The sequence below is a fragment of the Glandiceps talaboti genome, chromosome 21 (assembly GCF_964340395.1).
Source record: "Glandiceps talaboti chromosome 21, keGlaTala1.1, whole genome shotgun sequence".
NCBI lineage: Eukaryota > Metazoa > Hemichordata > Enteropneusta > Spengelidae > Glandiceps > Glandiceps talaboti.
The window spans coordinates 7,495,534-7,506,973 of record NC_135569.1 but is presented as its reverse complement, the minus strand read 5'-3'; the positions used below and the strand labels follow the sequence as shown (position 1 = coordinate 7,506,973).

General features: G+C 34.4%; 1 long non-coding RNA gene across 1 annotated transcript; it reads left to right on the top strand.

The window, feature by feature from the left end:
• The first annotated feature begins 2,012 nt into the window (after nt 1-2,012).
• On the top strand, nt 2,013-4,954 carry LOC144451787 (uncharacterized). Its single transcript, XR_013482307.1, has 3 exons — nt 2,013-2,090; nt 4,130-4,263; nt 4,656-4,954. It is a non-coding gene; the product is annotated as an uncharacterized LOC144451787 (long non-coding RNA).
• The last annotated feature ends 6,486 nt before the right edge of the window (nt 4,955-11,440 follow it).

The window sequence follows — 11,440 nt, the reverse complement described above, 5'->3', positions numbered from 1 at the left end:
TGAAATATATGAACAAACAACTTCCCCATGCCTTTCAGTTGCATTCACGCTGTTGCATAGAACTATTTATTACCCAACAAACACAAAAGAGGTGAGGTCACGCTGACTACTTCAAATGCAGAACACATTAAATTTTCAGTAAAGCGTAACCGTACGTTCACCCTTCACTCTAGCTATGTACCGTAATGGCGGTAGCAATAAGGCTACGAACATTCTCTCCTATTTGGCTCCCTTTTGCATCCTAACTATATCAATCGGCTACTAATTAAAAAGCTAAATCAGTAAACTGAATAAAGTTATCAATAACATAAAAAATCAATATAAATGGAAAGTATTCGTCTCCGAGTCATGTGACTAACATTGACATGACATCTACGTTTGATTAGTCTCCCTTGCTGAGAAGGGCAAGGTAACTAGTTATTACATTTACATATTGAAGGAACCGATTGACTTTCCCAGACGTGATAAATTTAGAGTAAAGGTAAATTGTGGTTTTGAACTACAGTTATTGATTCATATATCAGCAACTAATGTGTAATAAATCATATATCTGTATATTGTAATATTTTATACGCGTCAGTTAAATTTGATGAATGAATTCGGAATCCCCTCTGAAAGGGTTATAATTACAAATATATTACATTAGACGTGGTGATAAAACACATTGTTATATGGACGACAACGTAACTCGAATGACTATAATCGTTGTTTGATTCACGCATTATTTTCCAATGATCTCATAAAAGGGTTGGCGCCTCTCATCAAAACGAAATAAATCATGGAGGTGGGCATATGTGGCGCCTTTTAGTCGACATCCAAAAGTTGTGACAGACTGTGAATGAAAGAGGCCTTGCGAATCACTCCACAAAAATCTTCTCTAAATATGCATTTCGATCTCTCAGAATTGAAGGCTGCACTGGCTGTAATTTCAGTTTGTCCATAATCAGACAATATATTCACTGAAAATTGATAAAATACCACTAATTAGACACCGACAAGTTACTCAGAGGGCAATTGTATCCGTAATAAGTAGAAGTTGAAATTGTGGTCACATTGGGGGCGCTGATTTTAAGATTCAGACCCAAGTAAACTATCGATTTCAATGGATATTTTGAAACAATATGATGTGTACAGCTACATAAATCATTTTATTAACACGTGACTCTACACAGTTCAGAATATAATGAGCAAATTCCTATATCTAACAAAACATTTCCAAAATTCTCTCCAGTTGCAGCTTGTAATACACGTCAACCCATTTCAATGACTAAGCTCGTTTAAACCATTGGCTTAAACTCAAAACTAAAAGGCACAATCGCAAATCTAAAATCTAACACTTGATTTGTTACGTAGATGATTTGCTTGTTGCAACGGCCAAATATATATATATATATATATATATATATATATATATATATATATATATATATATATATATATATATATATATATATATATATATATACTAACTGCAGTTATTACAATTATTACTTTTTCCCATATTCATCAAATTTAATACAGCTTTGCTTTCATTGCCTCGTTCTCTCTGTCTATCTGCCTGATTATTGTTTTTTTTTCATTATTACAATCTGTATGTTGGTATGTCTGTTGGGCTCTTTCTGTCTCTCTGTTTGTCACTCACCTCTCGAGCTTTCTGCCTATCTCCTTCTTTACACAGTGTCACAGTAAAATATTGCTTTAAGTGTGTTCATGCTCTACATCTTTTTAAAATTTCAATGAAATAAATACAATAAGGAACTTTGATTAATCCTTTCTGTCGGTAATTGAAAACTTTGTTAGTGATAAAAATAATACGATGTCATATTTTTCCACCACACTGTTTAATTCTTGGAGACCTTAAAATCATATAATTATCTTGGCATTGTCAACTATTAGTGCATTTGCCATCAAACATATAGCATAATGATTGCCCCTTTTGTAAATGCCGGAAATTGATAAAATGATTAACCGTGGTTCATTATGCTAATTAACAGTTCTTTAAAGCCAGTGACTTGTAACGCAAGCTCACACTTATCGCGACTAACGACGAAGAATCATTGAACCATTTCGGACCAAGTAAGACACATAGGGTGAGTTTATCTTTTTTACGATTTTTCGATGTCACTCCGAAGGTTTTAAAATCAGTATTATCGTCTATTCAATTCAAAGATAACATCTCCGGTCTGTATTATTCTACAGATAAAAGTTTTCAAATCATCACGAATCCTCAAATACTTATCACTCGTATGTGTCGAATAAACAACCACTATAGATTGCTTATGCCAGGTTCATGCAAATCACTTTATAAATCTGATACTTGAAAAGTTGTATTTTTCTGCATTGATTTTTCAGTCATTGTTGCGTACAAATTAAACTAGAAACAAGTATATTATTTGAAAATTTAGACTGCGCCATCATGTTGTTGTTTATATTTAAAAATGGAAGACAAGTGTATAATTATTAATTGTTTACTTGTTCACTTATTTTGAGCCTATGTTCTCTCAGTTTCCTTTTCACATTCATTCCAGGGATAATTTTCATAATTTCCGTATATACATTACAATTCAGTTCATGGATATATGTCTGTCATGAACTTTGAAATTCCACCCAATTCTGGCGAGATGTTGTATATTTTGAAATAAGTCGGCCCATGAACTAGTCGTAGCCTGGCATCATGGCAATATTAGATCGGCGTTACAGATATTCAATGTTGGACACAAATCGTCTATATCTACTTAAAACAATAAACGTGAAACAAAATGTCGTCTGGCTCGGCATATAATCATATTAGTAACATTGTTGCATTTCCACGTTTCCCGCGATATAAATCTTCAACATTGCTACAAATATGTTATCGTCTGCTCAACAAAAAATCCTAAACATTGCTACATGTTTTTCATCGTCTGGCACAACAAAATTCTTAAAATGTTTGTCCATACATTCCTCCATCTTGCGTGACATACATTTCATCGTCTGCTGGACACAAATTGTACTATTGAACCATTGCGATATACCATTATCATACAAACATATGATTTTAAGGATTGCTACATTTTCGTTGGATGTCAATCCAATATTGATACACTGTGTGAAAGATAAGGGCCTATTTTTGCACGTTGGAGTACTTATACGATAAAACTTGTTACATTGTCAATAATTTAGCAACAATATGTTAAGGTAGTGATAACTTTAGCAAAGACGTTGCCACTGTGGCAATGTTGACAAGATTGTAACACACCAGAAAACGAAATATATAATGTTACTGTAATACAAGTGAAAATATCGTTGGTGTGGGCGATATTCTGATTCAGGTTTGACTTTAATTAAAATTGTACACAGTAATTTGACATAAATAAGTGGTCACACGAAGGCATTGTATATTTAATTGCATACATGGTATTAAATTACATGTTTACACAGTGACTGTTATTTGGTTGTGTTGGTCACACACAGCACTAGTTGAAACGATGGTCGTAAAGTGTAACGTGGTGCAACTATCACTTGAAAATATAATTTTAAATATGATTGAATAAAACACGAGAAGTATGAATATGGATAAATTAATTCTGAAAATGATTGGTTGTAAAAATAATCTCACTTTGCACAGTTGTGAAACAAAAATGTGTCGATATTGGTAGATAGGATAACATCATAACAATCCTGTAGTTACATGTATGCAGCCGGGTCGCACATCCCATCTTAAAATTTGAGGAGTACCCCCCCCCCATAACTATATCGGAAATTACATAATTTTATTTTATCATGAAATCTGAAATATTTGTGCATGGTATTCTTGTGGGCTATTCTGTAAATGCTTCACATGTAGTCTTAAAATTTTCTTTACAAAAATGTTGAGGACAAACCTAAGCCAGTCATATGATTTTTATATGTTAACAATTTATTGAATGATGGATAATCTCTGGAATTAGTTATGACATTGTTACATTGCTGACAGAACAGGTTTTTTGGTTGTTTTGTTTTGTTTTTACTCTGAATTCCATACGAATGCAGCCGTGAAAATATAAAGCAGATTGCCGTCTGGTTTGAAGTTTACTAACTTCATTTGTAGTTTATTATATCATAGTATTATAGATAGCACCTTCTAAATATATTACTTTCTCCCTTCTAGAAAAATGAAGCACACAATCCTAGTGAGTCTCTTTGTTGTAGCACTCCTAACGGTATTCTATGTACAAACAGTCGAAGGCGGTCATCTTTTCCTCAGTGGCAAGCGAAGAGTACCATTCGAAGACGTAGAACAAGGTATTACATTTTTTCAATATTTCTTCTGAAACTAAGTTAATCATACTTTCAAAGGATTGTGAATCACAGCTATGCATTCCTTATGAAAAGTTCATGATGTACTCTGGTTTACTTTTATGTTGAGTGAACATCATCCCCTAATGTTACTCTACATGTACAAGTTTTCTCATATGAATCCACAGTACATACCTCAACAACCTACAGCAAAAAGGCGTTATTGATTGTCATCTTCCATGTCTATCTATCTGTCTGTCTGTCTGTCTGTCTGTCTGTGTATCCGTATGTTTGTATGTCTGGTGCATACATAAATATACATTGAGGAAACCCATGTATTTCCCATAAAACTAGAATATTCATATTCACTTGATTGCATTCCTTTTCTGTATTTTCAGCCGATAAGAAATTGGAAACAAGAAAGCGCCTCGTGGACAAGTACGATTTTAATCGTCGACGTTCCGTGGACGCAAAGAGGAGAGAGTAAAAGACAAGGTTATTGATTGGTTCCTAGAATGGTGGACACCCAATAGGAGTGAACAATACTAACCTGAAGTCGAATGACACTTTATATCCATCGCTGTTTAGTGTATTCTTTTGACAATTTTCACCTGATTTGTCAATATTTCATTTTTTTTTCAATATTTCAATTTATGAGACATTACAGCATTGCTGTAAGAAGTTAAGAGAATGAAATAAAGGAGGATTTTCAAGTGATTAAATTGTTAGTCTAGTCAATTAATTGTTCATAGCATACTAAAATTTTCTTGTTTTTCAAGTTCATCATAAAAACTAAAGGATTTCGGTGAAGGTCGGGTTTAGGACTTTATTCATCAAAATGTGAATGCATATCTTACGTCGTTCAACATTTAAGACAATGTATTCTGTACATGTAATTCAGGTATTCAGGAAATGTACGTTGGGGGTGGGGGATAGGGGCATGTTTACTCCAAGTACATCTACCCATGTATCATCCAAAAACAGACCCGTTGAGAGGATTTGGGGGATATCACCCTCCAATTGCCTTTATTCTGATACTGTGGAGGTATTTCTAAATCATGAAGACGTTATAGCATGCTATCGACATCAGGATTTCGGAATTTTGATGAAAAGTGTACCAATATTTAGTGATTTTGTAGTAAACTTGTGATCCAGTTCGGTCGCACATCCCCGTATACTTTTCTATGGTGGGCATCCCGTCAGGTCAGCAACAAGACCATTTGGAATAGAACACAGCACTGCACTACACTGTGTCATGATCAATGGGCATTCGAGTTTCCTCCCAGAAGCTCTTCCGATCACATATTGGAAACTATGAACACTGAACTATACACCCAATCCTCTTCACTTTGCCGCGTACATGTATGATTCAAGAATTACACTTTCAGTCTGAAATTGTGGGACGTTTCTGTCGTCGGAACATTTTGTTCACGACATCTGATGAGTAAAGTTGAAAGGTGAAGCCCCAGACCATTTGCTATGAGACAAATGAGTGCTCCATCATTCCCCTTTCCTTTAAAATGGATGCAACCACTTATAGTATAAATCATTGCCATATATGTATTGTTGTGTGGCAAGCTCATACATAATATTAGTGTCCCTAATTGGGATTTTTCAAAAACATTAATCACGCGTGAAATTTAAGAGGTAAAAACTGGAAATATATTTTCCTTTGTAAGATTTTCCTGTTGATATATTGAACCAATTTAGCTATATAATACATATTCTAATCCTCAATTTACAATTACATCGCAAAGTTAACTTAAGGTGACACTTTGAAAAAAAAATATACCTTCACAGAACTATAATTAAAATAATCAATTATATGTAGTGCACGTAGGTGTAGACTGTATTGGATCATAATTATAGCACTTGATTATTTAATTTCGTATTTGTCATGGATGATTCAAAGTATGCACCATGCTTACTCCATCCCAACTCTTTACTACCCGATGGTTATAGCCGTCGAAGAGGACAACTATTTAATAGATTTAAAGGATATATATACCTTGTACAATAGTATGATTGTTCTTGGAAAGATTGATTCCAGATCTTTGGAATTGTTTGCAGCGTTCTGGGAGTGTGGAATTTGAACACACTGTCCAATTAAAGATATGTCTAAGAGGTAATTTAATTACTATTCTTTTGGCGAGATATGTGTCACATCAAAAATATTTACAAGAATTTAGTACATTAACTTGAATACTAGTACTTGTATCAAATGAAAATACTTTGGCATGTCAAGAACACCCCCCCCCCCTCCAATCCATGGACAGATTCTGTGTGGTGACACTAGTACCCATCTCGTATGGTTTCAGACATAAATTATGCAGATGTGGAAGAACTGAGATTCATCAGACTGTCACACCGTGTATACCTCACAAATGACACATTCAAGGCTTAAAATAATACCACTAAAGAGGAAATAGTGTTTACCAGTCCCAGTCGTACTTCCGCCCGTCAACCTACACATCCAGCCAACCACCCACCACTATGATCGAAACGAATGCTACAATATCACCTTACTATTAATAAATCATACATTAAGTATATATATATATATATATATATATATATATATATATATATATATATATATATATATATATATATACGGTGTGTATACGGTCAACGTCAAACATTCTGGTAGCAGCAGTCTATATCATAATCTCACCATTTCTACACTTAAAAACGTTTTGCAATTATGTCATTATAGAGGTTGTTATTTCATTATCGTTGCCACCGTGTTGTTCTTATTTAATTCTAGATACTTAGTTTAATTGTCGGAAATTGATCTGTTATTAGTGTGGGAGTACGAAGTGTACATGAGGCATATCGGAAATTATGGTTAGTGATCACACGGACCGTGTAGATATTGTAATTAATACAGGCTTTGCTGAAATTGACAGAGTTTAATATAATACTCATGTCAGAAATGAAGATGTATAAGGGCTCAAGCTTTGTTTATACAATTGTACTTGTTTTGGTTTTATGCAGCATGGCAGACGATAATTATAGTATTCCGTTTACTAAAACACATTTAGGTATCAATTGCTTTTGGCATGTGCAGAAATTTATATATTCATATATATATATATATATATATATATATATATATATATATATATATATATATATATATATATATATATATATATATATATATATATATATATATATATATATATATAATATTGTTATGGAATCGTCACAGTACCCTCAGTAAATGATGTGGTCTGTGATTAGCCTTGTTTTAGCAGGTTATGTGTGTGCATGTATGGGGCTTGCACATGTGGTGAATTCATGTGTGTGGATGGTCCACGGACAGATCATCTGATCCGAGTCTGGAGGGGTGGTTCCCTAATCTGTCACAGGACAGTCTCCATTCTACCATGGCACTGTGAACTGTTAGTTTTGATGTGATCAGCATCGCTCATATTTCTTGTAGATCTCATCCCAAGATCTTGTGTGTGTGAGGAACAAGGGTTGTCTCAAGGCGGTAGTTCACACTATTACAGTGTTAGGTGCTGTCCTCTTAATATCTCAGGAAATACAAGAGAGCCGACTTTGGTCAAGTTTAGTCTGGTTTGATACTGTGTTGGTTTTGGGCAACGCCCAATTCCACTACAATACATATACATATAAGTGTCTCGCTGGAGAAAACAGTGCTCGATGCAATATATTAGTTCTCGATGCAATATCATCAATGCTGAAAAAAGCATGCTACTAAACAACAAATCTTAATTAATCGTCAAATGTCACCATGAAAATGAATATTCCCTAATCAACCTTAGAAGTAAACCTCCGTAAGGAAAAGTTTAGTCTGACTTTGTTAAGCAGTGTATACACAGATATTTACGTGTATACATATCGACCTTGATAATCTCAATGTCATCAGTCGCCTGATGCTCTATGTGGAAGCGTCAAACTCGGCATATAACGTCCCTTTTCTCTTGGATAAAGACTATATATATACACACCCACATAGTTTTATTCTTCTTTCGCCAAGCAGAGCGCTCAATTAGTTTGGAAAGCAATAAATACGTATGTATACGCAAGTTTCACACTGGAGAGAACAGTGCTCGATGCAATATTAGTAGCAAAGAAAAGCTGATACAGTATTGTGACATTCAGTGCATATTCAGTGCATTTATACACAGAGTTCGTCTCTGTCTTATTCAAGAAATTTGATTTTGATTTGTGTTGTCTGTTTCATTAATAGGTCCGCCAACTGTAAGTGGCATATCTGAATGACAGTGCTCCATGTATTAAGTTACATCCTTGATTAGTAACTAAATTATATGCAAACATTATCAAGAGAACGGCTGATTGCCCACATTTTATAAATAATATGATACCGAAAATAATAGCATTGTCAACATAGAATTATTTACGATCAGTTTTATATGAAATTATCGACACTTTAGAATATAAACAGCAATTGTCAAAACACACGCTCGTGACCATTATCAATTAGATAAATTCTAAGATGGTGCCATAGTTTTGAAAGTATTTGTCAATAATATCAAACCAAGTGAAATTCAAATGAGAAATGGATGAGATATATTCCATGTATAACTTAATATTTAGACGATATTGTCATGATTTCTGTTTAGCTTTGTCAGTAATTTAAATCATATATGTATTATATGGTATGTTTGTTTGTTTGTTTGTTTGCGTGTATGCGCGCGCAAGTATGTACATGTGTGTGTGTTTAATTACCAGTTTCTTATAAACTCGAGTCTCATCACAATGTAAATATAGAGATAATATGGATTAGCAATACTCTCAATAAGTATGTGCTAGGGTGATTGTATTTTGGCTAGCTGCACAAGACTTCACTTTGACGACCTTTCACAAAGCAGGTGAACAGCTGTTACAACGTACAAACGAAGCATTTAAATACAACAATTGTCATATTCAAGCAGGTGTGCCTGGGGTCCCTTGCTACGAAAACCTAGCCAATAGCTAGGCACGCCCTAACAAACCTTTATTTTTGACGAAAAATTACATGATTTGTAATCAGAATGGTTTTTTCCTCTAGCGGAACACAAGAAGTCAAATTCAATGTGATGGTCAGATCTTAGGAGTAAAAGCTCCATTAGGACAAGTATATCGGATGACCACTGAACGTTTGTGTGAATTGGGTTTGTGGTTTCTATAGTGTGTACCTAATATGAAGCTGGGTATGTTGCCCTTTGGACAACTGTATTGCAGATATGAACCACACAACATATACATGGATGGTTAAACTCACAATTCTTCACTATACACCAGGTTGACATTGATCATGAGAAGCCAAGTTGCCAACTGCGACATAGCTCACAGCGATCGAGCTACTGGTTGCACTTATAGCATTTAAAATTACAGATCATTTGTACTAACGCATTACATCATATACCCTTCTCACATTCATATACCCTTCTCACAGTCATATACCCTTCTCACATTCATATACCTTTCTCTTCTCACATTCATATACCCTTCTCCCATACAACAGTTCATACCAAATTAGGATTCTCTAACTTATGACTAAATGTCCATTATAACGATATATGACAAAATTTACTGTCATTTCACATCTTTCTTTATTGGAGTCTTAATGATCATATATTTCATACTTTCTTCCTCATTAAAAACCCAGACTTTGATAATGGCATATATAGATGGTACGATCAACTAAGGGGCATTATTTACGTCCACAGCGGTTATGTTATATTGAGAGTACATTCAATGCAATTAATCTACTTTTAAGACAGTAACTGGCATATAAATCATACTCAATGTGTAAACCCACAAAGGGGAGGGAATGCCCAATCTGTGACATTTACAGAAAGGAAAGGTCCAGCAAGCTGTTATTTTACCTTCTAATGGGTACTTTCTTACTGTTCTACTTTGCTTATGAAACTATGATATTGTCACTAAGCATATGCTATATAGAATGATATTAGGTATTGTTCATGTAGTTCGCCATATTGCTCTGACAAATGCATTCCCTAGTGTCCAGCCACGATAAATGTACTCAGAATGAGGCTTAAAGCGTCCCTCTAGTGTCCAACTGGGGAAACTGTTACTCAGAGTGAGGCTTTTGGAAAGGAAGCGTTCTCAGAGTGAGGCTCGGGGCAACACCTCCCTTTACCCATGAACCCAGATTTCCAAAATAGCGGATCACAGGCAAGATGAAATTAGAGTGCTTCTTTTTACTCCTCAGTCATCTGTAAATGAAGACTTTCAAATTTGAAAAATCGCAGAAATTTATAAAGGAAAACAACATTAATATAAAAAAGGAGAAAAAAAGCTTATTATAATATACCTAGTGATAATGCTGTGCCATGATTCGCTAGAATCAGTCACGTGATAGGAAAATAGAATGACTATTTCCCTATAGGGGAATAGTACCATCAACTATTACATGGTCACGTGACCACCGCGAGGTCTTAGCAGGTCAAAATGGCAGCTTCTGGCGATGTCGTCTGCCACCGCGAGTTCACAGCATGAGGTATATTCGGGCTATAGCACCCCTTCATTACCCCCTCGTGACTGTGAGTTACCAGAATCATATGCTATTTCACTCGGCCTGCGGCCTCGGGAAATAGCATGTGATTCTGGTAAGTCCTTCGGGTGTAATAAACTGATGCTATAGCCCTCATGGCCAGGCAATATGTGTTCAATAACTGCTGGACTATCGACACTATCGAAATTGCAACTTAAAGGAGAATTAAAGACATACTACATAGCTGTATTAAAACCGTGTTTAATATTTTTTAAATTCTGTTTAAATACAGTGACAAATCTGTTCATAAACATCGACTCATATTCAAAATATCGACTTGCATTTACAATTTATGACTGTCAGTTTATGAATAATAGATGTGTTATAGTTGTGTCTAGTGTATAGACAGGTTTTACACTATTTTGTTATTTTGTCACTTTAATCTGATATTAGGGGAGAAAATAGTTATAGTTCAGCTGTATATGTATATATATATATATATATATATATATATATATATATATAAACTCAGTATATGTAAAATGTCTATGCTGTAGTAAACGGTGCTAAATACATATGTATGTAGAGCAGTGTAAATAACACACACACACACACACACATATATATATATATATATATATATATATATATATATATATATATATATATATATATATATATATATATATA